This window comes from Cebus imitator, unplaced genomic scaffold (assembly GCF_001604975.1).
Source record: "Cebus imitator isolate Cc_AM_T3 unplaced genomic scaffold, Cebus_imitator-1.0 Scaffold69, whole genome shotgun sequence".
Taxonomy (NCBI): domain Eukaryota; kingdom Metazoa; phylum Chordata; class Mammalia; order Primates; family Cebidae; genus Cebus; species Cebus imitator.
This window is the reverse complement of record NW_016107384.1, coordinates 3324411-3342514: the sequence shown is the minus strand read 5'-3', so window position 1 is coordinate 3342514 and position 18104 is coordinate 3324411. Positions and strand designations below refer to the sequence as shown.

Sequence of the window (18104 nt, the reverse complement as noted above, 5' to 3'; positions counted from 1 at the left end):
ACATTGGAAGTGGTTTGAGGATCTAAAATGAACTACAATCACCAAAGGTGAAGCCATAACATTTATTAGTAGGTACTATGGAAAGTTGGCTGGTTTCATCAATGAAGGGGACTGGCTTGTGTGAGAAGCCTTGTGTCACTTTTTGAACAGAAAAGAAAGACACAATTTACTGAAGTATGAGTGGTCAGGAAAGCTAGAAAAATGTATTTTTGGAAGAATATTATATTTTCTAATATGCCAAGAGGTCTTTAGATGTGAGATATTAAAAAACTAATTTTTCCCCAAATTATGTTATCACATTATCATATTCTTTGAAGAATGGAGATAGATATTAGTCATCTACATTACCAAGGAAGAAAAATATTTAAAAATCAGATGACACATTTGTGCATTGTAATTTAAATAATACTGAGTGGTGAATGATCTTTCAAGTTCATTTAAGCAGGAATGAGAGGGAATGTCTATACAAGTGAATTTAAAAAGACCTTATCGTACAAATATGCCTAAACCCCCATTTTATCAGCTTATTAATACAAATTCTTACTTGCTCTTATTACTAAAAGTCATTTTAATGTAATAGATTCATTTCAGACCCATAAGAAAACCAAAGCCCATGTCTTTTTATACGTTTATGAAGAACTTCAAATGGCCTCACCCAAATTGGAGACATAGGTATACTTTTTCTTGCTTATTAAGTTATAAAGTTGAAATGTATGCTAATGAATAAGAATAAAGTTTTTCTTTTTTAAGGGAGCAGAGAGCAAGTAGACAGAAGGAAATTCCAAGACTATGTGATTTGATAGGTGGTCACATTTTACATTCTTAAATTTAGACCTGTAAATGACCATATTCTTTATCTCTTTATCTGCTGTAAATCTGCTGTTAGTACCTTGTTATAGTTCCTGGCGCATAATATTTGCTCAGTAGATATTTTCTGAATCAATGAATTTGGAAAACATTTTTCACTACTTCTCTTGTTGCAATCCTTTCTGATATGCAAAATATAAAGATAACGGATTATTATTAGCATTTTTCTTGTTTTTATGTAAACAAAAAATTACTAAAATTCTAGGTCAGTTTGATTCAAAATGACAGAAAAGAGGGCCAATTCTTTGTTAGTAAGAGGACTCTTATATTTCCTTAGCTACATAAATTAAGACTATGTGAGGTGATGTTGTACTGTTTAAAACAAACGTAAAATCCCAGCTACAACAGAAAATGAATTTTAGCAATTAATAACTTGGAAAATCCTTAGAGTTTACCTCTTTCTACATTCCAGAATTAAAATTTCCATAACACACTCACCATTGAAGATCTTTAAGATTTGAAAGGGTAACTGTCTTCCGAAGCAATGAGGGAGTCACAAATCCCATCATTCTGTAGGGAGTAGAAGTGGGAATTGGCAAATTCTTTTCATCTACCAGAAAAGAATTTAAAAACTAGTGTTGATTGTTAAGGATAATGGCATATAGGGCTGCTCTGTGGAAGGTGATCTGATGACCAAGGGAAACCCATTACACAAGAGCAATATCTGCTATTACTGTGCTCCTAACTGCTGTCCTGTGGTGAACACATGAGTTGGGGCTATAACCATGGGGCACAATGAAGCCAATGGCGTGGAGTTGGAGGGGCGGTGGTGAATCATAAGATTGGAAGTGGCTTCAAGATTGAGATGCCCTGTGCCTTGTATTAATCTAAACAATTGAAGCATCTTTTCATTGACTTGGGGGCCTGGCTCAAGATTACCTACATGCTAGGGGAAGAATATGCTGGCAAATTTTTTTAAATTTTAAATGTGAATTCTTTTATCAGTATGAGGGTATCATTTCAAGCAGAAAGTGTGTGTTTTTGTGTCAAGGGCGTCGCTGGCTTCAGCTGAGCAGGCTCCTTTAGAAGACATTTGCATCATTGGCAGTGTCTGTTCAGCAAGATGTGGAAGAAGATTGAACAGAGTCAAACAGCAATTGAACCTCAAATAAGAGAAATCTGAAATCTAGGTTCCATTAGTTTAAAACGAAAACTTGTCAGCCAGTCATGGTGGCATACACTTGTAGTCCCAGCCACTTGGGGGGCTGAGTCAAGGCAGGAGGATTGCTTGAGCCTAGGAATTCAAGTCTGCAGTGCACTGTGATCAAGCCTATGAATAGCCAATGCACCCCAGCCTGGGACCCCACCTCTATTAAAAAAATTCTCTTTTAAAGCACTCACTTGGCATGAAAATTCTGATACCACTTCATGTTTATATCCAAATATGCATTTAGTCTTAATGGATTGCAGGTTATCCTTTAACTTGTGTTCCTAATAAGAAATGGAGCCATAAAAGGCAATTCTCTTTACCAATATCTAGAACAACAGTGATCCACTGTTTACCTAATAATTCTCCTCTTCATTCACATGAAGATAGCAACTTACATTTCACTACCAACTTGATGCCAAAGTCAAGTCAACTCACTATAAAGTAAGAGTGATTTAAAAATTGTACTGTAGGCAAAGGTTAATATAATAGAAACCTTAAAAAGAGGTTGGTAAAAATATTCTTTTGACAACGTGTACCCACTTAAGACATTATAAAAAAAAGAACTGGGGGATGTCACCCAAAGGCCTAAATATTTTGTTATAAGAAAACAAAATTGGTGGTCTTTTTATATTGATTCATTTACTCATTCAGTAAACAGTGCTTACACCAGGCAAAGTACCAGGCATGGAGGGAAGGATATGTCTTTAACCTCAAAGATAATGTGTGTGGAGAGATAGTCATGTAAGTAGACACAGTTCAGTGCAATGGGTGGAGCAATGTGAGGTCTGTGCAAGGTGCTGTCAAATCCCAGAAGTATTTATGTTTGGCAGAAGGAGAAAAGGTGGTGCTTGAGCTCACTCTTCAAGAAGGAGCAGGGTTTTATCAGGCATTGCAGGTGAAAGGAACAGCATGCACAAAGGCCCAGGGGCAACGAGAAGGCATATCATGTTCAGGGAATCATGCCTAGTTTACATTGCCAGAACATAAAATGTGAGGAGAGTGTTAGAAGTGAAGCTGAAGGGGTGGTACAGGCTGAACATTTTGAAGATCCTTGAATGCCAGCCTAAGAAGTGTAGATTTTATCTTATGTAGCAGATGGGAAGCCATTGAGAGAACTCAAACATAATCAGATGTGCATTTTAGAAAGGCCAGGCAGTCAGCAGAGTGAAGAATGGAATGGAAATGGGGGCAAACTAGTGATAGTGAGACTATATGGTGATTGTTTTCACCTGCCTCCTTGATGTAAGCGTGCTAAAGAGAACCAACTTTCATTAAATAGATATAAATCCTCAAAGTCTGGCAAGAATGAAGGCATAAAGGTATTCTTCAAAGAAACATCATTTTAAAGAAAAAGACTTCACACTGGGTAAAGATGACCAATTAATTTGGTGAGACCTGCACATACCTTTTACATCTATATTTTGTTTTACTTAATTATATAACTGACACCCATCTGAGGACATTTTTGTTACTGTATTGAATAAAAAAAAGACCGTGTAGTATTGTAGAAAGGGTGTTACCAGGACTCAAGAGACTTCCCTGTAGTTTAACTTCACACCATCGTCTTTGTACGACCTTGGGAAAGTCACTTTAGCTCTTTTAGCCTCCTTTTCCTTGCTTGTAAAATGAGGGGCACAGTGTAAATTATTTGTAATGACACTTTATTTATATCATTCTATAATTTGCAGCTTTGCACTTATTAATCTCTCCTAATGTTTATTTCTCACCCTATCTTAATGATTTTTTTTTTTAACAATTTTAAGAGGGACAGAAATATTTGGAAGACAACCTTTAGAGGTATTATGTGGGGTAAAACTCTGTGTTGGCTGTACTCCACTTTATTCAGTTAGCCTTTCTCCTGGAAAGAATAAGGATGTTGGTATCCATTTTGAAACACTGCTCATGAGTCACATTTTATCCTTACACGAACAAAAGGACGACTATGTAATCACTTTTAAGGTCTACTAGGCTAATGAATAATTTAGCTGTGATTTATAGATTGTAGATTTTTCCTGTCCAAAATGATTCTAATTCTCAGGACAAATAACTGCATGTTCTCAAAAAGCTAGTGTGTGGATACAATTGTGACCCTTAAAATCATAGAAAGTGTGCTGCTTCTAAAAATAGGCTCCTTATTTTAAATTCTTCATTTCTTTGGAAACTTCCTGTTCTTTAATTTTTTTTCAACTTAAGGGCCTGTTTACATTAGCAATATATCTTCTAGAGCCCTGGGAGTTTATAGAGTTTGTACCTAGAGAACATCCCGGCACTATTACTATGCTTCAGAGACATATAGGGGTCCCAGAGCAAATCAAAATGCTTTTAAATTTATGACACGTTGAAGTTGATGAAAATTCATGACGTCTCTCTGTCAGAGCTGCTTGAGTTTAAATCATCAGAGAAAGGTGAGTGCAAAGAATTTTGTTTAATACTTTTATTCTGGAATCCTTCTCATTCCTTGCTCATGGTCCCACGTTTTTGCTCTGTTCTACATAGCAGCCTGATTATAAAAATAAAAAATTAGCAGTGTGTTCTAAATTGCTTTTCAGAATTTTCTTCTTAAACCATTGCTCGGATATTTAACTTTCAAAGAGGAATTGAAATGTAGTTTGAGAATATAGTCACACACTACAGAACATGCAAAATACATGTGGAAGACCACATGAGTGCTGGTAATTTAACTGATTATGATTTAGAAATATTTTCAAATTAGTCTTTTAAAATTGAAAAGAAAACATTGCAGGGAAATTCACAAAAATAAAAATTCCCAAAATACTGTGGATACTGAGATCAGCTGTTTTTAAGTAAAAATCCATTCAAAGCAAAATAAAAGGCATTGTGTGGTGTGTGCCGGTTAACACTGAGAACACAAGAGCATTGCAGTTAATTAGAACCAATCAACAGGATGCTTTGCAACGTTTCTCACATCAGTGCACCATCTGATCTTCATAATACACATTTCCCACAGTCTTGATGCAAAAAGGATTGGATATAAATATTTGACTCATCAAAAATATATGATGCTTTTTAACTGTGTTTTCAAATAATTATTTTCAAGTTACTGTTATGAAAATAAGATCTTGAAAATCCCCAAAGGTTGTTCTATTTGCATTTTAAGGGGGATAATCTTAGTTACTTTGTTTTGTTTTAATTTCATTTGTATTTGAACCTGAGAAAAATACTTATTTGTAAGAATATTAAAGGCATGAATTTGAATTATTACATGCTTTACATATGGCTGTTGTACTTGTGAAAGATAACTGAGCTTTTCTTGGGTAAATCATTATATTATGAATGATTAATTAGTACAATATAAATAATGAAGTACTACATTATAGCTGTTTTCATATTAACAGGACACTGAACTAAATTAACTACATTAACATCTACATCATAAATGTTTTAAATGAATATGCAATATTTAACACTATTCTGTTTCTACAATTGACTCAACGCCTAGTTCAACCCAGAAAACTTTTGCTTTAGTTTCATTTATTATACACAGGAATTGTTCTACTAGGAAAAAATATTATATTGCTTTTGTCATATTTTTGTTAAGTTCATAATTTGTTCCTCATAGACATTTGTTTCCTTTTTTTCTTTCTCTGCATCTTTTTATTATTTTTATTTTTTTGACAGTCTTTGTTACCTTGTCTATATTAAAGGTAGAGCTCCCTCTGGGCCACTGAAGTGCTTCAAAACAGATTCATAAGACAGTTTGCTAAAAGTATGTTTAACTTGAATCAGAAATATATACAACTTGACAGTAGTTTTGCTTCCTCTTAAAAGCTAATTTATGATGTCTAGCAGGTATCCTTTTTAGAGATAAAATTAGCTGTGAATCTGTTGCTATTAAAAAGAGAATTGTCTTCCAAATGAGTTGATGATCCATTCTCCTAAATTTATAAGGTACAACTCGCTGATGGAAATATTTTACTCTTTGAACTCTGCAGTCATCTCTTGCCAAATATATATATATATATATATATATATATATATATATATATATATGTTTATTTATTTTGTTTTGGTCTGTATGTTTTTTCTCCCTTTATATCACACAAGATGTTTTTCTCCTCCCAACCTCCAAAAGCCTGTTGCTAAATATTTTCTTTCTTGAACACTTGGGTTTCTGTAGAAAAAAAAAGTTTCAAGAAACTGTCTTCACGCTAGCAATAAACTTTTTTCTTTGTCCTTTTCTTTGAACAGATTTGATCTACTTCCATTGCAAGAGATGTCTCTTAGCTAGGTTCTCTTTAGAAAACTTACTCTTTCTACTAATTTACAGAGACAGCTTTGATGACAAATACTTTATTTAGAACACTCATCTTACAAACACAGAAAAAAGCCCATGTTAGGATGTAAATCTTTTTCTTACTAAAGAGCTTATTAAAGGCAATAATATTTGTGTTTATATTTTAAACATTTGATATATATTTGCCTGTTAGGATTGAAGCGTTAGCTCCAAATGTTAACTGCTCCAAAGAAATGCAGTTTCAACAAATAACCTGAAATTGCCTCTGTTACATCTAGTTCGATTTAGAGGAATTTAAATAATAATGGCCTAAAATGCATATTACAATAACTCTGCTGATCTGTAACATCTTAAGCAAACAATTTAGGTAGAAAAGACATTTGATAAAAATAATTGGTTCAGGCAAAATAGAACTCACATTCTTCCACCAGATAATAATTCAGCGGGTATTCTAACTTGAGTAGTGCTTTATTAGACACAGTTCTCATTCTGCTTAAAGACTTAAGAAAAAAGACACATTCTTTATCTTTAAACAATTATTTTAAAATAAGTAAACAGCAGGAATGAAATAAAACTTCTCTATCGGATTTACTTGTTGTTATTCAATTTCTCAAAAATTTTCTTACGGGACAGGAGTGTCATATGTTTAGTTTCAGGACAAAGGCACCTTTTTAAATGAAGAGCTTAAAGAAAACCTTTAAAGGAATTTGCTTACTAGACAGTAGGCTAACTAAGCTTTTGGTTGTAAAATTATCTAGATTACAACACCACGGGCAAAAAAACTAACATTTAACAAACTTTAAAACTAATGTAAGGCTAATTTTTAATAAAGAGCATCTTTTAAAAATAATAAAAGCAGTTATGAATAACCCCTGGAATTAACTTTGGCTAACGTGTCTAGAAGGCACATTGTTTTACTATTCTTCTATGATTTTCTTAACTTGGGAGTTAAGAAAAATTATGTAACTTCGGAATGTTTCCAGCTTAAGGAAACATTTTTTTAATGCAGGATGATATGCAGTTAAAACAGGACAAAACAAAATCCTAGAGTCAAACAATATTAACTCATTTAGCGATTATGTATTATTCTTACTATTATTTTGTTTGATAAATGACCAAGCAATTAGATAATTCAAATAATTCAGATTTCCAGCTGTGTTATAAAACGTTCTTTTAATAATTTAGCAATTAATTGTGAACCTCTTGCATGTGATTCATGAATATTCCTTTTTATATCTTGAGACATGCATTTATATTTTACAGATTATTAATTACTTTTAGCTGCATATTGCATTAAGGTGAAAACAATCTATTGTAAGCTAGTTGAGTTCATTTAAGAGAGTGTTTACATTTAATGTTGCTTTTTAATAGAAAGGAATAAAGTTGCTAAATTCAATATAAGGCAATTGTTAATTTGTTAAAGTTGCAAATATTTTGTTAAAATGTTTTGGCAATAAAAACAATTTCATAGATATTCATAAATCTTCACTTTATAAGTTTCTATTCTATACACTTTTTAATTGCTTTAAATATATAAATATATTATTTATATTTAAAGGAATGAACGAATTAGAATTCTAATCCACTCTAAGGAAAGAGTACATTTTTCGCCAGGATAATTAACTATTTGCTTGGCTTCAATTTATCTGTCTTGTACATACAGTGATTTGACAGAACTAACTAGTGAACACTAACCAAAGCTAGAATCAACGGAGAGAATAATCAAGAAGGAAAAAAGGAAGAGTTTCAGGAAATGATATTTTCCCATCAGTGGATAGGCATGCATACATTAAAGGCATAAAAGGCAGCGGGAGGAGAAACAAAAGCTGTAAGCTAAGGATCCTGCAAGTCTGAATTAACTAAATAGGGAAAAAAAATGAAATCATTCTGCTTAAACCTGTTCACTAATAAAAGGAGAATCGCTTTTGTTAAATATGCTTGGTGTGATTATCAAGCAAAATTTTTTTCTCCCAGACATCTATGAATAAAACATGCGTTTGAGCACTAGGTAAACAAACAATAAATGGATGAGTTCAGTTACAACATAATAACATTTTATTTAGAAAACATATATAATCATATTTGTATTGGCAATCCAAATTTAATGACTTCTTTCAGTAAAATCAAAGTGCCTCACAAATAACATTTAATGCATAAGGATTGCTTATTCTTTGCCCTTTTTCTTCTGTTCTCCCAAAGAAACAGATTTTTAAGGTCTCTGCTAAACCATATATAAACTAGGTAAAATGTGTTTTTTCCAGAAAAGATTTTATTTTGAATCATCTTAATTTTAGAATAGAGATGCTGTAAAAATAAATTTAAAAATACGTTTTTGAGATGGGGTAGAAAACATTTTTAGTCTATGCAGCCTGGGCTGATTTGAATAAGATTCTGTGTGTAGCTGAACCAGTCTTTGGCTTATTAGCCATTTCATTAACACGACATCATCTTCTTCAAAATATGAATGAGGAGAAACCATTTACAATAAGAAAAGCAAACAACAGAATGAATTTCCTCTGTTGGTGTTTTGTAAGACTGTTAAACAGAAAATGGAGGGAAGAACTCTCTTTAGACGATATCACTTAATTAAGTAAAGCATCCTAATCAGAGTCCCCTCCAATTGTAATGACTGTAGGGAGTCAAGTACATTTCTGTCTATATTAGAGTATCTAACTGCAATGATTTATTGATATTTATTTTAGAAGTGCAACACAAAAGCAGTAAAACAGAGGAAGTAGGGAAAGAGGGAACATGCCAGTGCTTACTGCAGTTACAACCAGAACACAACAAAATTCCTGATTTTTGTGCGGGAGGTTTCGCTTTCCAAAATCAGAGCCCATCTTTATAAGAGAATGTTCCTTTCCCTCATTTGATTTTTCCAAATGCTCACTGTGGTGTTTCTTTGTCCATTAGATGAATCATTGATTCACTTTCTTCACTGCAAGAATCACTGCAAATGAGTGGATGGGCACCTGCTGTTTTCTGCAGTGACATTACTGGATTGCATTCTACACTGATTTTAGTCTTAAAATACAGCTTCTCTGTATGGGAGAGAGATTTGAGGAAGGAGAGTAAACATACTGTATAGGCAGACAGACATTGGCTGCCCTCCAAGTTGCACACAGCATAAACCTGTTTATCTGCTACATTTCACAGATCTCAAAAACATGTGAATAATCAGGAAAGCAACTGGATAAGTGATTCACACTAGGGAACCTAACCAATATTCTGATGAGAGAATGCTATGATGCTAAGATGTTGAGGCAAATAGGCTTGCATTGTAGAAACTGCACATAGTAAAGTTGATTAGTGGTTCAAAGGAAAAAACAATCTGTACTAAAATGAATTTGAAGCAGTATCCCACCCTGTAGTCTTTGGTTTGGTATATTTATATGCAAGTTACCTGAATAACTGAGTTTAAATATATACTTTCATCCATACCATTCCAATATTTGGGGCCAGTATACATTGGCCTTCATGTTAGTTGTCAAGATACTTTATTTCTAGAGACCAAGATATAAATATTGAGGGCTAGTGCCTTAAAACCCCAAATTATACCAATATATCTTATTTGAAATTAAATTACCAAACATACTTTTAAAAAAGCAACTTTTCTTGGAAGGCTATAGTCATTTTTTATTGTTATAGAAGATGAATTGTCTGATAGTAAGTGAACTAGGCATGTAAGGCTCTCATTGTGCTATATCAGTGCTTTCTCTATTTTTCTCTTATGTTGTTTCTTCCTTATTTGCTGATCATTTAATCTCCCTTTGCCTTATTCCCATGATTATTGTGCTTTAGTATTTAGCTGTAAAGTAGAAGCTCTAAAAGATTTTGAGGCTAGCCCCAAAAGTATACTTTGGTTTGGAAAATTTCATGAGGTTGTTAGTGAATTTTAGGCTTAAATCACTTCCATAAATCCAACCTAATTAATTACAGCAAGATGAATTATCAACTTGCTTGATATTTGTATCTATTCACTTGTATGGTAGATCTGTCATCACAGGCCTATATACCAAGAAAATGTAAGTTTTTCTACATTTGCAAACCCAAAATACTATTCCAGAAAGAAGAGCAGCAATACAACAAGGCAATTAAATACACACTCTATGCCCTACAGCTTTCTTTTTCCTGCATTGCAGAAAGACAAATTACTAAAGCTTTTTGATACTGGAAAACTTTGTTAAATTATAGTAACCATAGACATCATCATCTTAGCAACAGAAAGTCTTGGAGAAGGTAGGTGACCTGGAAATTGATATTCCAAACAATTTTTTGCCACATTTGAGCTTCTTCATTAAAGCTTTGCCTCAGGAATGTGTGTTGAGTCTACTGCCAATTGCATCTGCCAAATGCTTTTTCTTGCCTTAACATTTTCTCATCTTCTTGCTTCTCGTCTCAGGTTCTTTTTCTTCAGGATCAGGCACAGAGACTGACTGAATGGCTCCAATTATCAGGATTTGAAAACCCAGTATCAGAATCTACCACTTTGTGTAAGTCTGCCCTGAGCAGTCTTTTCTTTAGCAACAGGACACTTGCATATTTTGGGATCATCTTTTCTTCTTTACTTATCTCTGACCTTGTAAAATATGACAAAAACTTTTTCATGATTAATAAGTTCATTGTATGAGACATCTTGCAGGAAAGGCAACATAAGAACTAAAAAGCATTCCCTAAAAGATGTGTTCAGGTAAGTGACAGATGGAAGTTTGTGGATGGTCAAGGGTGTTACTAAAATTATTGACAACCTAATCATAGTCTGAAGACTTAACACGTTGATTTTTATAATCACAGAAAACTATACTAGACCTTCTGTGTGAGTCGGGATTTGAATATATGCCCACAAAGCTGGAGTTGGTTCTGTGAACCTCAATTAGGGTCAACCATAGATGTTTTACTCAGCCAAGAAGAATCCTTTTAAAGTTTTTTTAAATTGATAGCTATTCTGATTAAAAAATCATCACTAGGGGCTGGGCACAGTGACTCACCTCTGTAATCCCAGCACTTTGGGAGTCTGGGGTGGGCAGATCACCTGAGATCAGGAGTTTGAGATCAGCCTGGCCAACATGGTGAAACCCTGTCTTTACTAAAAATACAAAAATTAGCTGGGCATGGTGACAGGTGCTTGTAATCCCAGCTACTTAGGAGGCTGAGGCAGGAGAATGGCTTGAACCCGGAAGGCAGAGGTTACAGTGAGCCCAGATTATGCCATTGTACTTCAGCCTGGGTGACAAGAGTGAAACTCCATGTCGTAAAAAAAAAAAAAAAAAAAAAAAAGTAAAAAAAAATCACTAGGGCTGGGCATAGTGATGCACACCTGTAATCTCAAAACTTTGGAAGGCCAAGGTGGGCAGATTGCTTTAGCCCGGGAGTTTAAAGCCAGCTTGGGCAACATAGTAAGACCCTGTCCCTACAAAAAATTAGTTGGGCATGGTGGTGCACACCTGTAGTCCCAGCTACTTGGGAGTCTGAAGTGGGAGGATCTCCTGAGCCTCAGAGGTTGAGGCTGCAGTGAGCTGTGATTGTGCCACTGCACTGCAGCCTTGGTGACAGAGTGACACCCTGTCTCAAAAAAAAAATCATAAACTCATACATAATCTATATACCACAGGAACCTTAGAAATAACATATGGGCTGCAAGTGAACTTTTTAATTCTCAAAGCAATATAAAAATTATACAAAGTTAAAAAAATTAAAAGTTTTTCCCTCCTCTTTTCCTCCAGTCTCCTTAATCTCATTCCCCAGTGGTGACCATAATAATCTCTCATCTATTTTTACTGATTTAAAAAAATTCATATGCAAGCACGTCATCTTTTAAAATCACAAATAAAATCATACAACATAGTTACTATTTTAAACTTGTTTTTATTCACCTCAGTGTATGTGGCTGTTGTTTCATGCCCTAAACATGGGTGTATCTCATTCTTCTAGAGCAGCCAAAGATATTACATAATATACTATTATAGATATAACCACTACCATATTGAGAGATATTTAGATTATTTTTATTTCCTTTGCTTTTACAAATAATACTTCAGCAAACATATGTACAGTTTTTTTTATTTTTCTGTACGTGTACTTGCAGAATTAATTCCTTGAAGTACAATTGCTAGATAAAAACACATTTATAATTTTTGAATTATATTGCCACATTATTGACATAAGAAGTTGTAACCATTTATTTTTACTGACAGTTTTTGAGAGGTAAGGATTTTTACGAGGACTGACATGAGTTCTGTGTATGACACATCTGCCTTCCAGTCCATGTCTTCAAACTTGGCTAAACAGAGTTCAGTGGCAGCCGGGAGGCTTAGTGATGATCTAGCAAAAAGAATCTTCCTATGGCCTATGTGCTCGGATAACAGCTGTGGCTGGGAAGGAGCAGCGTTGGGATGAGGTGAGAAATAGCTAGGGAAATACAGCTGCCATCGGTGTAGGAGCCGGCCTGAGTTTTCTCCAAGGCCACTTCCTAGAAGCCTTCCTAACAAAAGTGGGGGCTGAAAAGCAAAACCAGGAGCCATTCTCATAGATTGTCATGAGAGTGGAGAAGCAGCTACATTAGCACCACGTGTACCCTCACTTTCTCCGGCACACTCTCCGTCTCTGCTCAGATTCTAATCCAAGTGTGCATTTACCTTTTCTCCATAGCTTGTCTTGGCTTCTCAGGAAGTGCTATTCTCAGTCACGTGTGGCTGCTCATCAGCAGGCAGGAGTTCTCTAGGCTTCCTCTCCATTTTACCATTTAGCTTCTCTCTGTGTGATTAACCCAGAAAATTTGCCCGACATTGACCCAGTCCCCAGATTTGAAGAGACAGCCTCATCCTTGAAACTTTGACTCCTTATTCAATACTTTCATAAGTCCTATTTTCATCTTGAAATAGAAACTGGGAAGTGCCTCTTAATCTACACCTAGATCTCAGCCTTTATGTTGAGGGGTTACTTGAATGTTCTCAGGGTTACAGTTACATTAGAAGTTTGGTTTGTATTTAGCATTAACATGCTAGGCACTACGGTAGCCCTTGCAGGTGCAAAGATGAATGAAACACAGTTCATGCCTTCAGAAGTGTATACCATGGTGAGGGGGACGCATCGACAAACACAAGCCACTCTGAGAAGCCTTAAAACAGAGGTATTTAATAAAAATTCTAAGAAGTCTCAATTCTGGAAATTTATCCTACAGAAATACCTGTGCACGTACAAGAGGACTTATAGATAAGCTGTTCACTGCAGCGTTGTATGTTATGAGTAGAGTTAAGAAACTTCCTGTCAACAAGGACATTTTATGCCTCAATGCTGACATGCAGTGATCTCTGGGATATATTTCATATGAGCAATCAAGCTGCAGAACATTATGGTTTATGTTGCTTTCTGTATAAGAAATCTAGGACATAAAAATATGCATTAATGCTTGTATATACATAAAAACATTGGAAGAGCCCAGAAAAAACCAGGGCAAGTGCTAATTTATAGGGGCATCAGGGATTAGTGGGGTGGGTAGGAAAAGGGAATGTAATACAGCTTTTCAATGTATAATTTTCAATGTCATTTTAATTCTTGAGCTATGTGACTGTATTATATATTCAAATATATTAAAGACTAAAATGATAAAATGAGATTCTCCCTCCTCAACCTCTGCATTTTGTGAGGTGTTTGGAAGTACTTGGCTACATTTATCTGAGATAAAGATGTTTACAGGGACTGGACAAGGGAGGCACCGAACAGGATGAAGAAACCTTAGAGTCCACTGGATTTTTCTTACCACATTCATAAATCTACTATCTCATGGAGATGATTTTGAGCAGAGCTAGGAGAAAGAATACTATTCTTTACAAAATTTTGAGAGATGGAATTTCTGGGTTTTTGTATTGTTTGAGATGGAGTCTCCCTCTTGTCACCCAGGCTAGAGTGTGGTGGCATGATCTCGACTTACTACAACCTCTGCCTGCTGAATTCAAGCAATTCTCCTGCCTCAGCCTCCCAAGTAGCTGGGCCTACAGGCATGTGCCACCTCACCTGATTTTTTTTTTTTTTTTTTTTTTTTTTTGGGTTTTCACCATTTTGGCTAGGCTGGTCTTGAACTCCTGACCTTAGGTGATCTGCCCACCTTGGCCTCCCAAAGTGTTGGGATTACAGGCGTGAGCCACAGCACCTAGCCTGGAATTTCTTATAAACAGGACACATGTAAGATATGGGAATAATTTCAGGAGTAGATTTCATTCTTTTAGAATCCTATAGGCAAGGCTGTGAGAATGGCCACCTCAGGTTTCCCATGATGATGTGGTAGGAAAGGCACAATTTACCTGCATCTTGAGTTTACCCACTTAAGTAATGAGGTAGAGCAATGTGAAACTTTTCTTCTTAAAGCTTTAAATAGGTTGGGCAGGGTGGCTCACACCTGTAATCTCAGCACTTTGGAAAGCTAAGGTGGGAGAATCACTTGAGCCCAGGAATTAGAGATCAGCCTGGACAACAAAGTGAGACCCTGTATCTATAAGAAATCGAAAACTTAGTGGGGTATGGTGGTGCACACCTGTAGTTCTGGCTATTTGGGAGGCGGAGGCAGGAGGATTGTTTGAGCCCAGGAGGTGGAGGCTGCAGTGAGCCATGCCTGGGCCATTGCACTGGTAATAGAGCAAGTCCCTGTCACACACATACACAGAGCTTTTAATGAAGGTCTCATACTGATTAATGAATGAGAGAAACTGGCTGCCTTACTGAAGAAATTCTTCTTATTGTTAACAAAAATGTGTGCCATGTATTTTCTAGAACATCACACTAAAGTGATTTACAGAAAGGTTGTGGGACTGAATTAGATCTTGAGAGTTCTCTGGTGTCTTCCATAAACTGAAATTGGGAAGTTTTGAAGGAAGGTATTAGGGAATAAATAACTTGTGAGGAAAAATGTTCATGATTATGTCATGATTATAATGTTAGAAGATTGTTAAAGAGTGATATCATCATCATATGAGCCACACAAGGACATAGAAGGCCCCTGGTGGATGAGGGGGACTTTACCTCCCCATACGTCTCTGCACCAAAGCTTATTACTAGTATGACTGCCCTGACTTTCCAGCTCGTTTCAGTCCTTTCTGGCCATAAGACTACACCCATGAAGCATGGGGGTGGGTGAGCATGAAGGGGTAACTCCCTGCCTTCCATTTACATTTCTCTCATTTCTTCCTTCATCCCCTACAAATGTCATTTTGTCTTTCAGCTGGTCTCAAATCAGTCCTGTGGACAAGTCTGAAAAATCCTAGTGATTTAGAAATAAGACTTTCAGATATGATAAAGTCACCATATAACTTATGTAGCCTACACCTAGTATCAGTTCCTTTCTTGAAGCATTAGTGAGTCATTTTACTTTTAAATGATTATCACACAAATTCAAACATGTTAAGCAAGTTATTGCTAGCAATCAGGACCGCTTGTTACATAACATCAGTAAGAGGGACTCAGGTGAGAAACAACTCTGATTATAGGCATTTAGCCCAAATGTACATCAGTCGTAACTCCTTCAATGTATTCTTTTAGCAGCTAATTGAAATACTTTATCAGTGAAAGTCTTAACAGTTATGCAAACATACATGTAAGAATGTGGGGAAATTAAATAAGACTTATAATATACACTGTAACAAAATGATGGCTTAATTTGTACTCCCTATGTAATTTTAACTAAATATTGTAGTGAGTAGTTCTTACTTTAAATCCTAAGTATATGGGCATTTATTACACACAATATGAAAAAGCTTCAGGAGGCTTGTGATTAACGCTGTGGTATTCAGGCACAGTTTATAGAGACTTTCAATCAAAGACAAAAGGCCCAAGCGGATGATGAAACACTTAAAAAAGATGTATGTATACAACCAAGGACTTAATTCAGACTTGCTCATTTTAGCTCAGCTCTAGTTCTTCGCTTATCAGGGATGGCCCCAAAGAAGTATTCTCAGAGCCTGGCTCAGGGATGCCCTGTGTATTAGCCCCTATGGTAGGTTTCCCAGAAAAAATACAGGACATTCAGTTAAATTTAATTTCAGATAAATAATGAATATTTTTTTTAGTATACATATGTCTCAAATATTGAATGTAACATTTTAAAAGTTAGTTGTTTATTAGAAATTCAAATGTAATTGGACATTTTTTATTTTTTCTAAATCTGGCATCTGTATCCCACGGGTGCTGAGGAATTCTTAAATACCTCCTTTTCCTGCCCGCCATGCCCTATCTTGGATCTCTCAATCATACAGACACATGATCTAACTCTTGTGTACTCACTCTCTGAAATAAGGTGCCTTATAGATTTAAAACCCTCAAATCCAGAATTTCAATCTAGCTCCATGGTCTGGATCTCTTATTGGATACCGCCTATTACCTAAGCTTGCTCCCTCCCCATAGAACATTTTGTTTATATTCCACATTTTCAAAGACATTTTTAAACATTAGTGGTTGAACAGAAACATCAGTTGCTTTGCCACTAAATGTAATACAGAGAAAATTCGAACACCTAAGTTCTTCACACACACTATCTCTCTCTGCCTGAATTTAAATGCCAATTTTGACTTTTCTTTCTTTTTTTTTTCCCAAAGTGTTGTGATTATAGGTGTGAGACACCGTGTCTGGCTGATTCATTCTTTTTTTTTTTTTTTCAAATGGAGTCTCACTCTGTCATGCAGGCTGGAGTGCAGCGGTGCTTTCTTAGCCCACTGCAAACTCCCACCTTCCAGGTTCAAGAGATTCTCTTACCTCAGATTCCTGAGTAGCTGGGATTACAGGTGCATGCCACCACACCTGGCTAAATTTTGTATTTTTAGTAGAGAGGGGGTGTCACCATGTTGGCCAGGCCAGTCTTGAAGCCCTGACCCCAAGTGATCCACCTACGTCAGTCTCCCAAAGTGCTAGAATTACCAATGTGAACCACTGTGCCTGGCTCAATTTTGATTTTTCAAAAGCATGTTCTTAAGGTTTGGTGCCTAAATTTTAAGGGGCAGACAGATGTGAAATGAGATAGGAGAGTTCTTTTCAGACTAAGTTTGTACCTCTATACTGGTCTCTTGGACTGTGGTAATGGTAGCTACTCAAGGGTTCAATTTAAGATTTTCTAAGTCAAACCAAATGCCACCACTGCTAAAATACAGGAACTAAAGAAAAGGAACCACAATATGTTAGAATAAAGAATAAAAAATTTAGAGTTGGCAGATTTGAGATCAAGTCCTGGCTCTGTACCAGAAGTAGTGGTGAGAGCGTAGGCAAGTCACTTACTTAGCCTCCATGACTTGCCAGTTTCCTGCTCAATACAACAGGGATAGCAGGGCCACCCTAAAGAGACATGTTTGTAGAAATGATTTGTAAACTTCAAGTCCAATCCGAATGTTTGTAGTGGTGATGATGAAACTGATGGTCAAGACATAAACATTACAGACTGTCAATTTTTTTTTTTACCACCAACTCTGTTCATAAGAACTATATACACACACACACATATATATATATATATACACACACACATATATATACACATATATACACACATATTACACCTACACACACACACACACACACACACGTGTGTGTGTGTGTGTTATTCTTATATGGGTTGAGAAAAGAAAAAAAGACACCAAAAATGAACCCAATTTCATACTTTTAGAACACAGCTAACTAAAAGATTGTGTGTCTACAAATGGGATGTTTAGAGTAAAATATTTAGGATCGCACTGAAATCACGAGTAACAGAGAAGAACACTGAGAAACATTTTGTTTAAAGCCATTTACTTTTATTTTTGGGTCAATACTTATTCAATACCCAGACTATCTATTTTATAAAAAACATTAGCAAGG

General features: G+C 35.6%; 1 protein-coding gene across 11 annotated transcripts in view; it reads left to right on the top strand.

Moving 5' to 3' along the window:
• The window catches only part of NKX2-1 (NK2 homeobox 1), a 48282-nt gene that overhangs the window by 18188 nt on the left and 11990 nt on the right, over positions 1 to 18104 (top strand). For 9 of the 11 annotated variants that reach the window (XR_005200738.1, XR_005200737.1, XR_005200732.1 and 6 more), the window contains exon 2: positions 10675 to 10765. The gene's annotated coding sequence lies outside the window, so the exon portion shown is untranslated. Of the gene's footprint in view, positions 1 to 3296; positions 3406 to 10427; positions 10512 to 10674; positions 10766 to 18104 lie in introns of those variants that run through there. The other 2 variants (XR_001826001.1, XR_005200734.1) reach the window with 2 other exon arrangements.